Source organism: Vigna umbellata, chromosome 2, assembly GCF_029865625.1.
Source record: "Vigna umbellata cultivar VRB3 chromosome 2, Vumbellata_1.0, whole genome shotgun sequence".
NCBI lineage: Eukaryota > Viridiplantae > Streptophyta > Magnoliopsida > Fabales > Fabaceae > Vigna > Vigna umbellata.
This window is the reverse complement of record NC_142166.1, coordinates 49,412,287-49,421,489: the sequence shown is the minus strand read 5'-3', so window position 1 is coordinate 49,421,489 and position 9,203 is coordinate 49,412,287. Positions and strand designations below refer to the sequence as shown.

Sequence of the window (9,203 nt, the reverse complement as noted above, 5' to 3'; positions counted from 1 at the left end):
TTGTCCATTGTGACGCACCTCTCTTTCCTGGAAGTATACTCGACGAGTTTTTAACTTAAATCCTATTGAACAGATTATGTACTGTTAAATTATTGTGTAATATATCTTGTTGGAATATATTCAGTTTGTATGATTTCTGAAATAATTGGACTTTATTAGATTTGAATTTATGCATCTGAATATGATTGTGAATTATAATGATGTGATTTATGTGGAGAGTATGTGAATGTATGCGATATAGTCAATTTGTATGACTTTTGGGATGGATGGACGTGATGCATATTGGTGTATGCATTCTGATTTGGTGTTTGATGCATATTGGTGTATGCATGATGCATATTGGTGTATGCATGATGCATATTGGTGTATGCATGATGCATATTGGTGTATGCATTCTGATTTGGTGTTTGATATATATTGATGCATGCAATGTGGTTTAGTGTATAACTCATATTTGTTTATGTAATTTGATCTGGTAAAGTAAGCATAGTATGGTTTGGTATCGAGGTACGTTTATTGTATTGAATTGTTAGCTCACCCTTACATGTGTGTGCATGTGAATGCGATGATCGTATAATGCGTGATATTATACGGGAGCAGATGAAGGAATGTCGTCTGAAGCAATACCAATGAAGAAAGAGATCGAAGATAAGTTAGAAGGATTCAAGTTATACTTAGGAGATTATAGTTGAAATCTGAGTTTAAAATATGTATATCAACTGTGAATTTTTAAGTGTGAGATTACGGGATGTTACCGTAAATGTAATAATATGAATTATCCAATGTGAGATATTGGGATGTTACAACATTCGTTAACGAATGTAGCATATCCGTTGAAGAAAAGAAATATGGTGGTGCAGGGAGTAACGTGGAGTGGTCTAGAAAGTAATCCTCTTGACATAAAGAGTGTGTAGTTTATTTTTCTCTTTTGACCGAAATCCAATGAATGAATTTTTAGAACTTATATTTAAGAGGTCGGATGAATAATAACTTATCATTGACAGGGGTCAAAGAAACAATTCGAATATAATATGGTGGGATATGAAATATAAGATTGGTTTAAAAGATTTAAAAGGAAAGGATGTGAATTTAATTCCTTCGATAATAAAAATTAACCATTAATATTTATTGATAAATAAATAAATAAATATTAGGGTCTTTTTGAATGTGAGATAATGGGTTTTTCACAAAAGGATTCCACCATCAAAGTAAAGCTTTAGGGATTGATGATGGTTCTTTCATAAGGATTCTAAGATAAAGCTAAGCTTTAGAGACTGCTTTATGGCCTGAAATCTGGTAGTTCCCTTTGCATGTGGAAAGTTGATGTTTCTGATGGATTATCAAATAGCATTGCATGTCATTGTCCCATGTCTCAGCATTGTTTCAACTTGGTAAGAGAAATGAATGTTGAATCTCTTGAAGCAGCATGAAGGGCTGGTGGTGTTGACACATGTTTGTGCGAGGCAAATTGACGTGCTGATCATTTTGCTAACTTTGAACACGCATGGAGGTTGCTTTTTTTCAAATGCTTCTTCATTCTCACCAACCCTTTCTACAAAGGAAAATCCATAGGGCCATTATCTTGTTTTTCTATTCTTTTGACCCTATTATCGATAGGGGTTAGCATCAATCAAGTTCTTATAACTTTTTTCACTTGACATTTAATATTTAGTATTACTACATTTACTCCATTAATTATAATTTTTGTATTGCATTGAGTTTTAGCAATACTTTATATAGTATTGGATTAATGGTTCACATTATAAAATTTAATGTATTGACTAAATATCTTTATTTTGACATCTATTTCTTTTATTCTTTTTCCTTATAAAATAAGTTTAGTTTTAGAGTATTTCATTCTACACCTCCAAGATCTCATCATGTACTTCCAAAAATTCCACTTTTAACCTTCTGACATCTCATCCTACACCTCCAACTTTTTCAAAACTTTATTTTTAACTTTAATAAATATTTTTCCATTTTCTTTTCTTTTTTATTAAAAACAATCTTCACTACCTTAATAATAATTTTTATTATTTTTATTTTTAATTATTTTATTTTTATATTTTTAATATAATTATTATTATAACATAAATCATATTTTTAATAATTATTAAAATATAAAATTATATTAAATAATATTTGAATTTTAAATTTAGTTATTATTAAGGTGGTATAGAGTCTTTTTAACAAGAAAAAGAAGAAAATAAAAATATATTTATTAAAATTAAAAATAAAATTTTCTATAAAGTTAAAGGTGTAGGATAATGATGAGATGTCAGAAGGTTAAAAGTGAAATTTTTTGAAGGTGCAGGATGAGATCTCTGAGGTGTAGAATGAAACACTCTTAGTTTTATATGATTTATGGACATGTTTTACGTGACTATATTTTCCTTTCAGTACCCAATGTTTTTTTATTCACGTAAAACATGTCCATAAATCACAAGACCAGTTACAAATACAAACTTCCGAGGGATTAAAAAGAAAAAAATATTAAAAAATAAAAAATTTATTGGGAAAACAATGATAAAAAATAAATCATATTCAGGCATTTATTCTCAATTAATAAATAGATAATCACTTCACGACTATCATTAAATAATAGATTTTTATTATTATTATTAAGGACCAAACAAGAAAAAAGACTATTAAAGACCACATACAGAATTCACTAATTTATGCAAATCAAAAAGTTATTGAAACCTTAAATTTTATTAGTTATATTACCTTATAGTGAATATTGCATATTTTTAAATTTGTTTGGCTGGCTTTTTAGTATAGGAAGGTATATATAAAATTATTTCCAATAAGCTAGAGAAGAAATTGAGTAGTAAGAAGGGGGTAATCTAAACTTATTTGTGAACTAGGATGTTATAGTATTTTTGGATTATAATATATATATATATATATATATATATATATATATATATATTATTTGTGTATTAGGATTATTATTTATTTAGTTAAAATTTTAAAGTGACACATGATTAAGGACATAATTATCATAATAGGTTATTATGTAGATACCATAAAATGATATTCTAACTTGATGAGAGATGAAATTGAAATTATTAAAATCGGAAAAGTAATTGACAAAAGTTACCAAATGGATTATGGTCTCATTTGGAAGGAAGGTAATATTACAAATTTTATTCTATATCTCTCTTCATCGCCGCTAAGAGAGAAAAATAAAAACTATTATAAGAATGAAGAATTGATTTGAAATATTATTATCACAATTCAATAAATGTACTTGACGTATGAGGATTTGGATATGTAATTTTGTTTTTCGCATATATGAATATTTACTGGACATTTGTGGATGTAAGTTAAAAAACTAAAAGCTTATATGTAGTGGTTTTATTTATTTTACTCTTGTACACGAGTGGGTTTAAGCCATGGAGTAGAAGTATATGTGATCTTTTATAGGAGTGTAGAAAAGTATATGGCATTGGTTCTTTGAAGTCCGACCAAGGGAAATCAATGATTGGAGAGGGACACTCCCGCACACTGCCATAGTTTATCCTACACGTCAAAGGTGCAGATCAGACCTAGAAATCACAAACTTTTTATTCAACAAAACACTGCTACTTGGTTACTTTTTAAAGAGGAAGGTAAACAACAAAATTTTTACTAATTTCCAAATTTAAGACCAAATAAGAAATTTCTCAGGCGTCAAAACAAATAACAGTTGTGTATTGGTGGTTAAATGATGAGTTATGAAATGGAAAAACTGATTAGAAAAAAAAATGATTGGACCACGTAATATAAGTTATTGATAGAAACATTTTGACAGTATGTGGAGCTTTGTTTTTTAAGGAAACGTGATGTGGAAGAGTGCGAAGGGAAAACAAAAGAAAGACGAAAGTATATTATTTAAAAAAACTAAAGAGAGATGAGAGGTGGGTGAGGCCCTACGCTTTGAATGTGTATCAAACGCAACTATCCTAAACTCAAACTTTCCCACCACTCTGACAACTGACTGCCTCACTTTCGGATAGACCCACACTGTTCTCCGCCTATCTCGCATATTCTTTTAACAAAATTCAAATATCAATTTTCTGTGGGCTGCTTTTCTGCTCGATTCTTCCTTATCTCCAGATCCACTTGTTACCACTCTTCTCTTCTGCTACTCCTCAACTCAAACATTACTCTTTCTTTCTTGGGCCACTGCTGTTCTCATCATTTCCTCTTTTTTTCACTTCTCATCCAGATAACACACGCAGGGTTCCAAACACTACATATGAATATCAAATTACCCAATTTATCACTACATACATATATGCATAAAGAAAATCTGCAACGACAATAATTTCATTTCGATTGTGACTAGTCCAACCATCAGATACATATCTCGTTACATATTACATGTTTACAACACACCACCGACCTAGAAAAGACCACATCCTATGCTACCAGTCTACGACTTCGGCATACACAATTGAAAAAAAAAAGAAAAAATCTGTTACACGATCTCATTCGATTGGTTAAGAGCTAAACTTTGTTCTTCTAGAAGTGAGCGATACGTGTATGAGTTACTCACTCACCTCATGAATAAGTTAGCCTCGTCTCCGGTGTGTGTGTGTGTGTGTATTTCTTCCTAGGTTCTAATTTAAAGTAAAGTGGAAGAAAATATGAAATATATACCCAGATATATGATATGAGAATAATTCTATATAAAGGTTTTGAAACATAAAGGATCGCTGGAAACTAATCTTCGGGTTTTGGATACTCGTTCAAGTCTGGTTTGGCATAGCTGACGTGGCTGGAATTAGCGGAGTGGGACGACGATGATTGAAGCGCGGTTTGGAGCGCGTCGACTCTCGCGCCGACTTGGGTCGCTTTCTTGCGTATACAATCAGCGGACATGTTGCCCTCTTGGGTTGAGACGTCGTCGTCTTGGAACAACAGTTCGGGGAAATTGAGGCGGGCGGAAGGGCCTCTGAGGTAGAAGACGGCGGTGTCGTAGGCGCGTGCGGCAGCGACAGGGGTGGCGTAAGAACCCAGCCAGATCCTGGACCTCTTGTTGGGTTCTCTAATCTCCGCCACCCACTTCCCCCACTTCCTCATCCTTATTCCTCTGTATGGTTTGTCTTGGTGTTGTTGCTGCTTCCGTTTCTGGGTTTTCCTGGTGGTGGTGGAGTTGGAGGAACAGCAGTCTCCTAAACCTTCTTCCATATCTGCTACGGAAATCCCCTTGACAGCTACCACACCTACCGGCTACCTATCGAAAACCATGTTTCTGAATATGATAATTTTTGTGTGCAGCTGGGAAGTGGAAGGAAACGGTTTTGATAGGGTCCGTGAAGAGAGTGAAACGATGTTGCTGTTCTATTGGTTCGTATTTATATGGAGGTTGGAAAATGGGAAATAGTTTGTGTGGAAAGGAATATTAATATTATATTATTGAAGGAATGATGAATGAATGGGGGAGAAGAGGGTGAAGAGAAGGGAATGAGTTTCCCACTTGGCTTCTAGTCTGTCGTCTGGTACGGCCGCCACGTTGAGCTTTCTTTAAGATAAATCCAAAGATGGCCGACACAATCCATCACACCTATCTCTCTCTCATTTCAAAGCCCCATTTTTTTGCTCCTATTTCATACATTCCACGTACCCTCTTCTGCCCAATGTCATCCGTTGCCGACGTGGACGGGTCACGCCTCTCTATACTCTCTACTCTCTCACTCTATCTCATCACTCATCTCTTTTCATATTTTACTTTACTTTTCTCTATACATTTTTTTCATATTCGATACTTAATATATTCTTTAACTATTTACTATTATCAAATTAACAACAGGTGTTACTTCACCACATCAATTTTAAGTTTTAATATTTTAATATAAATACTTAAATATTGTTTTTAGAAAATAAATTGTATTAATAAAATGTACTAAAAATTTAAAAGTGTTTATTTCATAAAAAAAATACAAATTTAATATGGTATTCTCGTTCTATTGTTTTTATTCACGTTATCTATCGGATGTGAGGTCAAGCAACTTCAATACCTACACAATTTTTTCTAGGAAGCGGTTGGTCTGTGTTTCTCATCTTCGTCTTGACTCCGTTATCCAGGGGTCTACTTGTCCAAGGTTCTTCGATGCTTAAGTCAGTTGGCTATCCAGACCGAAGTTCAATGTAGCAGTAGTAAATGTGAACACTTATCTCTTACGTTTGACCTGTATTTATAGTTTTCAACATTGACTTAAAATTAGTGAAATCTTAATCACGGTCCAATCTTAGCATATCCCAATATCTATAGTCATTTATTACCTTAATCTGTGTGGGAACCTGATCATTGATTCAGACTGACCGTTCAACCTAAGACTGGGTAGTCATATCTGCTGATTCTGTTGCACTCAGTTACTCTAGCACATTCATGTAGTGTAAAATCATCCTGACCAACTTAGTATTGTGGGGTCTTTGTGACCGTCCGGACCACACAATACACATATTTTATCATATAATAAAATTATTATGTTTAAAAAAATCGTAAAAAAAATCTATACATATTTTAATAATAAAAAATCATATAATAATAAAAGTAATAAAATATATTTTTAAATGACAAATATAAAATCTGGTAATATTTTAAAGACTGCATGTCAGAAAATTATTAAAAACAGAATGCAAAATTAAAAAAAAACATATTTTAGCTTTATTTCATTATATGTTTCTTTTCATTTGTCGCCAGAGTTCATCTTCTTTCTTGGTTTTTAAAAATATTACGGATATCTTTTCAAGAAGATTCATTTCTTTAATTGTCAAATAATTTTTAGGATGTCTTCACAAAGAAATATTGTGAATAATGTTCAAATTGCTTGGAAAGGGGTGGTAGCGTTGCTAAACAGTTGACTACGCAAAGAATTGAGAATTCACGAATACATCGTTCCCTAGAAGTTTTTTTTTTAATTGGTTACAATTTGAAAATATATATATTAAAAAGTATTGGAGCATTAAAATTTAGGTCAAATGCGAAATTTTAAAATTAAATCAAGAGTAAAACAAGAAAATTACTTTTGGTTCAAAGCGTTGTAATTATCATTTGGATAATCTTATACATTTTTAATTGATAGAAAAGAATAAATGCATATTATGTTTTAAAATCAAATATATCTTAAATATATGATGAAGATATAACATTTGTCTAGAGGTAAAAGTAGATGGAGGATGGATAAGTCTACGGGTTTGAATCCATCTTTTAGAAAAACTAATATATTAATTTGTTGATAAAAAAAATACTAAATATATAAATTTAATTTAAAATACACTTACAATATAAAAAGTAATCTTTCAATAAATTATAAACTATAAAGTGTTGTGTATGTTAAAACTGCTATTTTTGTATGATAATTAATTACTTCAAATTTTCATATATCTTTAACAATACTTAAGTAATTAATTACAGAGAAAGAAAACATATTTATTCAGTATTAGGAGCATCATCTATCAGTAAGATATTTAGAAGAATAGAATATTAGTGAATGATTAAATAAGGGATTAGTTAAGCGTTTGTTTGTCGGAATGATACAATATGATGTTGGTGGATGGGTTGACGCTTAACTTAATGGAGAATCGAACGGATGAAATGAAAAGTACGACAATAGTCGGTGGCAATGGACGGACGGATGGGTGCCAATAGAGGAAGACTTTCCGTCCACGCAATATTAAAAACACTCTGTTGCATAATTGCATTTCTTCAAATTTCTTGGTTGACAGCTATAATATGAGTTTTTCTTAGTTCAACAATTTAATTAATTAGCAAGAAATCGCATGCAATGATCACTCCAGGTTCAAGCTAACATAAAAATATTTAGTATCTGAAATTCTTAACATGCATCACAATATTTACTAATTTTTAATTATAATTTAATAATAACGTAAATTGTTTCTTACTTAATAACGATGGAAACAATATAAAAAGCAGCAATCAACAATCTTGAACTCTTTAATTTATTATCATTAGTCTCAGTTCTTCAATAATCCTTTCATGTTCTAATATTTTCAAATTAATGTTTCCAAAGCCAACTTGACTTTCCTTTTTTCTTATAATTAGTTATTTATAATTAGTTATTTATAATTTAATTTTTAGGTATATGACTGTTAAAATTTTTCAAACAATATTATTTTTTGCATTAAGATCCTTGTATTAATGAGTTTTGTTTTCTAAATTTGCATAGTAATTCCTCCAAACTTAAACGTTGTGAAATTCCAAAATTATTTTGGTGATCAAAGTCTACATTTTCTACTAGGAGTGTAAGTTACTTTATTGCCATACCAAATTTTTTAGCCATATTTAATTACACTAAAGTTTTGGTCGACCTTAGAAAAAAATAAAACACGCATCATCAGCCATCCAATACAAATACATCTTAACTAATCCTGTTATCAAGTTTTCGTTTCAAATTTTACTTTCTATGTTTTAAAAAATAGATTTCCATATTTTCAATTTGCTCCTGTTTTGGTTAATTGTGTACATAATTTAAATTGTTTTTTAACATATGTTTATAAATATATTTTACAGCTATAGAGAAAAGACAACCTAGAAGATGTTTACAAACTTTTAAAGGAGAAATGAAATACATATACAAGGCTTGAATGTTTGTTTCTGTAGATTTGGTCTCAAAAGATAGACAGCTTCTTAACTGATTAACGGCTTGTTGACATCAGCGCCATTAAATTTGGTAAGCATGGATTGCCGATGAACCACAATTTTCTCACCGACATACTGCTAAATATGTTGACTTCTGCATTTTATAAGCACTAAAACAGCCGCCACCTTAAAAGACTAAACTAAACACTGCATATACTTTGCGGCAAGGAACCACAAAAACCAGCGAAAAGAGCTTTAACTAAACTATTAAAAGACACGAAGATGGAACATGATAATTCCATTTAATAATTGGAATACATAATGATTTTAGGGACCTTAAATAATTTTAAGGGGATAACTTACATATTCTCATTTTTTTTTCTTTTTGCAATCCTTTTAATACTCGATTAATTTTGTTCATGTCTGTCATTAAATGAGGAAGAGTCAAGGAACTTATAACACAAAACAGGTTATTAATCAATTTTCTAAAAACCAATTAATCTTTCAATAAGGATTTTGTTTAAACGAACCAATGCATCATTTATTAGCCGTCTTAATTAGTTAAAAATATAAATAATGTATAGCTTTAATTTTTTTTAAATTAAATATT

At 30.9% G+C, this 9,203-nt stretch overlaps 1 pseudogene; it reads right to left on the bottom strand.

The window, feature by feature from the left end:
* Positions 1 to 4,287: 4,287 nt before the first annotated feature.
* On the bottom strand, positions 4,288 to 5,415 carry LOC124821933 (ethylene-responsive transcription factor RAP2-1 pseudogene; annotated as a pseudogene).
* Positions 5,416 to 9,203: the final 3,788 nt, after the last annotated feature.